The sequence below is a fragment of the Ursus arctos genome, unplaced genomic scaffold, assembly GCF_023065955.2.
Source record: "Ursus arctos isolate Adak ecotype North America unplaced genomic scaffold, UrsArc2.0 scaffold_10, whole genome shotgun sequence".
Lineage (NCBI taxonomy): Eukaryota > Metazoa > Chordata > Mammalia > Carnivora > Ursidae > Ursus > Ursus arctos.
Genome location: NW_026622764.1, coordinates 46,131,539 through 46,140,631, shown reverse-complemented (window position 1 = coordinate 46,140,631; position 9,093 = coordinate 46,131,539). Strand labels below are relative to the sequence as shown.

The window sequence follows — 9,093 nt, the reverse complement described above, 5'->3', positions numbered from 1 at the left end:
ACTAAAGAAGTGTTGTTGCTCCTGCTTCTATTACATCATCATCATTATCATTGTTATTATTATTTGGTGATAACACATTTTTATTTTTAATTTTATTTATTTTTTGTGTTTATTTTTTATTCAAGTATACCATACAGTGTTATATTAGTTTCAGGTGTATTATATAATGATTCAACACTTCCATGAATTTCTCGGTGCTCCATCCCTAAAGTCTCTATCAACTTCCTGCCACCACTTTTGCTATTAGAGTCATAATTAAGACACTTCTCTTTCCTTCCTGATCTTTTATCTTCTAACAGAGTCTTAAATCAGAAGAATCGAATATGAATCTATCACACAATGTTATGAGACATGTAGTTCATAGATTTTTCAGCTCCAGCACTACAAAATTTAGCACAGAGGAACATGGATGGGGCTCCGCAGACATTAGATAAATTACCAGCACAAGACTCAATTGTGAAGACTTAATAGAAGCCAGATTCAAAGTAGAAATTCATTTAAACTTATGCATACATTTTAAAAAGTTCTTCAGAGTTTATCTAAATTCTTCCCTCTCTTTTCAAATTTCCTCACATAATCATTCTTGCAGTGAGTTGGAGGCACTTCCTCTTATGGAGGCACCATTTTTCACTTGGAAATCAATGGAACTGTGATTGGCAATGGCTGCTTTTACATGGCATGGCATCATGAGTCCTTGATACTTTAGAATTCATGGAGCATTCAGACTAAAGTCATGACAAATAAGCCCTAAATGGAATAGCCTCTGCCTTAGATAAACAAATTTGTGTGGAGCAAACCAGTTCTACTGAAAATTTCTTCTAGAGAATCATCCTATTGCATGTGAATGAACAATTTCATAACAGCACTGGATATCACATTGGCAGATTAGAGCCTGGTGGACTTTCCTTAATCCCACCCATAAGAAAATATTTTTCTTTCATCCAGTTGTTCCAGTACCAATCCCTTTTGATACCACTGACAAAAGAGAGTAGTCATAAAACTATCTTTAAAGCAGGGCACCTGGGTGGCTCAGTTGGTTAAGTATCTGCCTTCGGCTCAGGTCATGATCCTGGAGCCTGGGATCAAGTCCCACATTGAGCTCCCTGCTTAGCAGGAAGTCTGCTCCTCCCTCTCCATCCATCTGTCCCTCCCCTTGCTCATGGTTTCTCTCTCTCTCTCAAATAAATAAATTAATTTAAAAAAAAACTATCTTTAAAGCCTCAATTGGTCTATTAATTCACCAGATCCATTTAGTTTTATAGAATTAGTGGAACTAAAGTAGATATACTATCTCTTCCCACCCCTCCATCATTATTCCCATTATATTTATCTACTTTATTCATTCTTAATGTTTAATATATATGTTATTTTCCTTGAATAGGAAAATCAAAATACTGTCAGTTTCACCAAATTATACAAATAAACTATATATATATATATATATATATATATATATATATATATATATATATATATATAATTTTGTGTTTTTAAACAGACTTTTAAAAAAAAAATTTTTGAGAGGGGGGCAGGGGCAGAGGGAGAAGGAGAGAGAGAATCTTAAGCAGTCTCCATGCCCAGCGGAGAGCCTGACACAGAGCTCAATCTCACAACCCTGAGATCGTGACCTGAGCCAAAATCAAAAGTCAGACACTTAACCAATTGAGCCACCCTGGCACCCCTATAATTCAAAACCGTTAGTGTTTTAATTTCTGAACTTTAGAGGCAAAAACATTACAAGTCTTTTATATATGTAGTTGACATTTCTTCTAGCTAGCATATGATGTGATTGTTTTTCCAGTAGAAATAATAGATTTACATGGATCAATCTAATCTCTAGCCTTTATTACCAAGAAAGGACTTTTTCTCTGAAAAGGTTGGCTCCATTTCTAGGGAAAAGGAGGAAATCACACAAATCAATTAAGTGTTATGAAAAAGCACCAGAAATAGCTTTATTCCAAACTTTCTCTATAACAGAGTAATTGAGGTCCCACGGTTCTTACTTATTCACAGATTCTTCCTCATTTGTTCTTATTCCTGGAATTCCATTGGGAAAACCAGACCTGAAACTGCATAACAAACTCTTGCTTTGCAGGAAATATTTTTTAAACCCCACTTGAGGTCTAGAATTGCTCTAATATGTTCACCATTTGCCACATGTGACAATTTAAATTAATCAAAATTAAATCTAAAAATTCAGTTGCACAAGCCTCATGTCATGTGCTCCATAGGCATATGTGACTAGTGGTGACTATATAGGATAGTACAAATTATGAACATTACATCATTACTGATAAATCTATTTTGTGCTGCTGGTGTAGAGCAAGATAAAGAAAACATGGTAGTTTTGTAGTCATCACAGGTATGCATTCGAGATTTCTTTTTCTTCATAATATCTAATAAATATGTTCTAAAATAAAACAGGATATACTTTCAATACCTACCTAAAGATAAGCTTATCTCTGGTACAGACAGGGGTAGAAATTGGGAGATATTAAGGTCAGAATTTAATTTAAAAACCTAATGCCTATCTAGTAAAAATAAAAACTTTCACATACTTTTTGAGGTGTATTTTATTTATTAAAAATAGTTATGAATTGACACTCATATGCCTTATGGATGGAATCAAAATAGAATAAATGCATTAAAGGACTGCTAATCATATGTATTCTCCTCTAAGGCCTTTTGTTTCTTTAAACATAAAATAGTCCCACTGAAATATACACCATTATATCATCTTAGCATGGTAAAACAGAAGCAAAAAGCAGTCAGTTCCATCACAGTAGCTAATCGGAACCCCTAAGTGATAGATTATCCAGTTGAAAAGAAATCAGCACTCTGACTTAACTTGGTTTTCTAAAACTTTATTATAAACACTAACATTTAAGAAGTTTTCTGTTTTGACCACCAATTTAAGACAATTGTTTGCCCCTTTATTCAGTTCCCCCCCCTTTTTTTTTTTAAGATTTTATTTATTCATTTGACAGAGAGACAGCCAGCGAGAGAGGGAACACAAGGAGGGGGAGTGGGAGAGGAAGAAGCAGGCTCCCAGCAGAGGAGCCTGATGTGGGGCTCGATCCCAGGACTCTGGGATCACGCCCTGAGCCGAAGGCAGACGCTTAACAACTGCGCCACCCAGGTGCCCCTCAGTTCCCTTTTTCTATAGGGAAGTATGAAAACATAACCCATGACTCATACAGATGCCTAAAAATTTGGGGATATGATTGTTTTCTGTAAATTTGACAGTCTAGAGGAACAGTTCCTGAGATCTTTAATATTCAACAACATGGTTATCACTACTGCAAGCTCATTTCCTCAGTTCTTAAATATGAAAAAGGGCCATAATATCTTCTCCATGTGATTATTTGGGGTTATTAAATTAATACTCCATCAACTGAAAACAAAGTGAAGCAAATGATAGTATCTCTCACTTGGTAATTATCTTATTTTAGCCTAGGAGACTGGAAATATGAATTATATATCATCTTCAGGAATATTTTTAATAACTCAAAAGTTTAATTAATAAATTTGAATGGTATAAATGTTACAAAAATGGTATAGTGACTAATCATATCATATTAACACTTATCAGAAGTGTGGTACAAGGTTGAACATGCAAGTAAATTCCAGGTATAGTCAGTGAATGAAATATATAGACTGCAGCTGTCAGTAATATATACTCAGGAACTGGAGAATTTATGGGGTATTTCCACGTGAAGAAAAGTTTACAGGATAATCTACATGCATAACATTAGGGAGTAGAGTCTACAGTGTACATCTTTTATATTGCAAAAGACAGGTTGAGTATGGTTGAAGACATGCAAGTTCTGTAATGTTCAATAGGAATTCGATTGTCTTTCTTCCCACTATGTGAAAAAAATTAGTTTTGCTTTCATTTATATATTTATTTCAGTATTCCTGATCTATAAATGTATATGCATTCTTTCAATTATCTTTTGAAATGATTATAAAATCTGCCTGGTTTTTCCATAAGTTAAGAAAATCTTTAACACATGTTTACTTTTATATCTTTATGATAGGCATGTTTTTAAAATTTTTTTTCTTAAAATTATCTTTACAGTAATCACTCATAGTCAGTTTCCTTCTACTGGGATCCGTTTTCTGCATGAAGTGGAAAGTAGAGAATTCTCAGTGCCTTGTAGTACCCAGGATGAAATCTGCTTCTTTCTTTCCTTTGGTGTTATAAACAAAGAGTTAGTCAGAAAACTGCTTTATCTCTTCACATGCCACCTCCTCATCTGCTGGCGGAAATCAACAACACAGTTTTCACTATATATTATAAATAAGAGTGTGTGGTCTGCATTCATTAGGAATACAAGAATAAATGAATAAAGATGAATGGTTCTTTATTTGGGAGTCCCAGACACTTTCTGGGAGTATTAGAAGTTGGAATTGGATGTCAAGATCACTAATTCCTTTATCAATAACAGTCGTTGCCTAAAAAACCTGGAAAGGCTTTCTCCATTTCTTGTTGCTTGATGAGACTTTTTAGAATGATGAGAAAGTCTCCAGCTATGTCATCACCAGTAAATACAGTAGTCCCCCCACTTATCGATGAGGGATAAGTTCCAAAACCCCTAGTAGATGTCTAAAACCATGGATAGGACCAAACCCTATATATACTATGTTTTTTTTTTCTGTACATATGTACTTATGATAAAGTTTAATTTGTGAATTAGGCAAAGTTAGAAATTAATAATAATAATAAAATAGAATAATTATAACAATATGCTATAATAAAAGTTACATAAATGTGGTCTTTCAACATATTTTGCTGTGCTCAACCTTCTACTTGTAATGATATGAAATGATGAAATGCCCGCATGATGAGATAAAGTGAGGGAAATGACATAGGCATTGTGATACAGCATTGGGCCATTATTGACTTTCTGATATGTCAGGAGGAGAATCATTTGCTTCTGGACCATGGTTTACTGCAGGTAATTGAAACTGTGGAAAGTGAAACCATGGATAAAGGGGATGCTGCTATACTTCAAATTTAATATTGAGCCACTTTATCAAAATATTTGACTGCTGTAGATATTAGGTATATTTAAATAAATTAGAGACTTCTATATACTGAGTACTTGCATTATGATAAATGTTCTAAATACGGGTGTATGTGTAGGATAGATAGTAAAATCAGATAATTAAGGAAGTCGATGAAGACATGAAATTCATATATGAATTCAAATGAAAAGGCTTGAATTACTTAATAAGAAGATTCAGTGCAATTGCTGTTTCCTGTCTTTATTAGCTCACAAGGGGAGAAAACATATTGAAAATGACACAAAGGACCAATTCTTAGTCATGCATGATGGCACTGAACTAATCCAACTGCCAACCTCCCATTGATTTCAAAGGATCTGTATGCTCAGATTAGCTCTGCAGATGCAGAGCAAAGTGAGAAATTGACTCAGAGATACTTGACATCCAATACGCTTGATTCAGTTTTTCTAACACAGATGAACATAGCATTCTCTCAGGTTAAAAAAAAAAAAAGGAATTTTCTGTATGGCTCTATTGAACTTGAAGTTATTTTTACAAGTATTCCCTCTGATGATATTTCTTATAAATAATTAAATAATTCTTATTTTTCTTCTAATAAAGTGTTACTGAAAACTTTCATGGAAAATAGAAGAACTCAGCATCACATATTTTGAAAAAATATTTCCATCCGCTAAGAAAAAAAATCATTGATTTATGAACCTAAGGGATGTAATTGAGGGCATTTTATATTATTGTGCAGTGCAAAAAAAAATCCATGTGGATAGATATATTTCAGAAATTATTTGTGTGTGTGTGTGTGTTTAGTAAATCTAACAGTGACGGATGTCTGACTGAAGAAATATTATCCACTAAATGATACAAATATTGTATGAAAATTGAACTTAATCCTCAAAGACTATAAAAATCCAAGCATAGGTCCTTCATTTTTTAAAAAAGTATAATTTTAGTCTCCATCCTTAGGTATTATTCACATTACTGCAGAGCCCTTACTTAAAGAAACATAGTAGGTATTATATATATATATATATATATATATATATATATATATATATATATATATATATATATATATATATATATAAATGTCATGTTTCCATGTCTTCTAAGAGAGAGATAGAATCTTCTTAGATGGTAGGTTTCAAAAGATGCCAAAAGGTGTTTTATGTGGCCTTCAGCCATAATTATCATATATACAAGCAATACCTCATTTTATTGTACTTTGCTTTATTGTGTTTTACAGATATTGTAGGTTTCTTTATAAACTGAAGGTTTGTGGCAACCTTGCACCTCTCAATGAGTGATTCTTTCAGTGCTATTTTTCAGCATTTGCTCACTTTGTTTCTCTGTGTCACATTTTGGTGATTCTTGCAATATATCAAACTTCATTATTATTACATTTCTTATGGTGATCTGTGATGAGTTATCTTGATGTTACTATTGTAATTATTTTGTGGCCCTACAAACCACACCCATATAAGATTGCAAACTTAACTGATGAATGTCGTTCATTCTGACTGTTCTGTTCCACCAATTGGCTGTTCGCCAGTTTCTCTCCCTATCCTCAGGCCTTCCTATTCCCTGAGATACAACAATATTGAAATTAAGCCGATTAATAACCCTACAATGGCCTCTAAGTGTTCAAGTGAAAGGAAGACTCACATATCTCACACTTTAAATCAAAAGCTAGAAATGATTACGTTTAGTGAGCCAGGCATGCCACAAGTCAAGATAGTCCAAAAGCTAAGTCATCTTATACCAAACAGTTAACCAAGTTGTGAATATCAAAGGAATGTTCTTGAAGGAAACTAAAAGTGTTACTCCAGTAATGCATAAATGATACAAAAGCAAAACAGCCTTCTTGCTGATACGGAGAAAGTTTTAGAGGTTTGGATAGGAGATAAGCCAACCATAACATTCCCTGAAGCCACAACCTAATTCAGAAAAAGGACCAAACTCTCTTCAATTCTATGAAGGCTGAGAGAAGTGAGAAAGCTGTAGAAGAAAAGTTGGAAGCTAGCAAAGGTTGGTTTATAAGGTTTAAGGAAAGAAGCAATCTTTGTACCATAAAAGCACAAGATGAAGCAGCAAGTGTTGATGTAGAAACCACAGCAAGTTATCTAGAAGATCTGGTGAAGATCATTAATGACAGTGGCTTCCCTAAACAGATTTTCGTTGGAGACAAAATAATCTTTTTTTTTTAAGATTTATTTATTTATTTTAGAGAGAGGGAACGTGTACCCATGCACCAGGGTGGGAGGGGCAGAGGCAGAGGGAGAGAATCAGGCTCTCCTGCTGAGCACAGAGCCCAATGCAGGGTTGGATCCCATGACCCTGAGATCAAAACCTGAGCCAAAATCAAGAGTTGGACACTTAATGGACTGAGCCACCCAGAGGCCCCCAAAATAAACCTTCTGTTGGAAGAAGATGCCATCTAGAATTTTCATAGCTAGGGAGGAGAAGTCAATGCCTGGCTTCAAAGGACAGACTGACTCTCTTGTTAGAGGCTAATGCAGCTGGTGATTTTAAGTTGCAGTTAGTGCTCATTGACCATTCTTCTGAAAGTGCAAAGGTCCTTAAGAATTATGTTAAAACTACTCTGTCTCTGCTCTGTAAATGAAACAACAAATCCTGGATGACAGCATATCTGTTTACACCATGGTTTTACTGACTATTTTAAGTCCAATGTTGAAGACCTGCTCATAAAGAGATTCCTTTCAAAATATTACTGCTCACTGGCTATGCACTTGATCACCTAAGAGCTCTGATGGAGATGTCCAAGACTACAGTTTTCATGTCTGCTAACACAATATCCATTCTGTAGCTCATGGATTGAGGAGTAATTTTGGCTTTCAAGCCTTATGATGTAAGAAATACATTTCATAAGGCTATAGTTGCCATAGATAATGATTCCTCTGATGAATCTGGGCAAAGTAAATTGAAAACCCTCTGGAAAGGATTCACCAGTACAGACGCCAATAAGAACATTCATGATTCATGAGAAGAGGTCAAAATATCATCATTCACAGGAGTTTGGAAGAAGTTGATTCCAACCCTGATGGATGACCTTGAGGGGCTTTGAGGGTTCAAGACTTCAGGGGAAGAAGTAACTGCAGTTGTGGTGGAAATAGCAAGATAACTGGAATTAGAAGTGGAACCTGAAAATGTGACTGCATTTGCTGTAATCTCTTAATAAAATTTTAACGGCGCCTGGGTGGCGCAGTCATTGAGGGCTTGATCCCGGCATTCTGGGATCGAGCCCCACATCAGTCTCCTCAGCTAGGAGTCTGCTTCTTCCTTTCCCACTCTCCCTGCTCGTGTTCATCTCTCGCTGGCTGTCTCTCTCTGTCAAATAAATAAATAAAATCTTTAAAAATAAAAATAAAATAAAATTTTAACGGATGAGAAGCTGCTTCTTATCGATGAACAAAGAAAATGGTTTCTTGAGATGGAAACTACTTCTGGTGAAGACACTGTGAAGATTATTGAAATGTCAACAAAGGATATATAGAATATTACATAAACTTAGTTGGTAAAGTAGTGGCAGGATTTGAGAAGATTGACTCCAATTTGGAAAGAAGTTCTATCATGGATAAATGTTATCAAACAACATCACATGCTACAGAGAAATCATCTGAGAAAAGCAGAGTCAATCAGTGTGACAAAATTTATTGTTGTCTTATATTAAGAAATTGCCACAGCCACCCCAGTCTTCATCAACCACTACCCTGATCTGTCAGCAGCCATCAACATTGATGAAAGACTCTCCACCAGGAAAAAATATTATAACTCGCTGAAAGCTCAGATGATGGTTGGCATTTTTTGGCTATAAAGTATTTTTTTATAATTTTTATTTTGTTATATTAGTCACCATACAGTACATCCCCAGTTTTTGATGCAATGTTTCATGATTCATTATTTGCGTATAACACCCAGTGCACCATGCAATATGTGCCCTCCTTAATACCCATCACCAGCCTATCCCAATCCCCACCCACCGAAGCCCTCAGTTTGTTTCCCAGAGTCCACAGTCTCTCATGGTTCATTCCCCCTTCTGTTTATCTC

The 9,093-nt window shown here is 35.1% G+C and overlaps 1 pseudogene; it reads left to right on the top strand.

Moving 5' to 3' along the window:
• The first annotated feature begins 6,654 nt into the window (after positions 1-6,654).
• On the top strand, positions 6,655-8,825 carry LOC125281798 (tigger transposable element-derived protein 1-like; annotated as a pseudogene).
• The last annotated feature ends 268 nt before the right edge of the window (positions 8,826-9,093 follow it).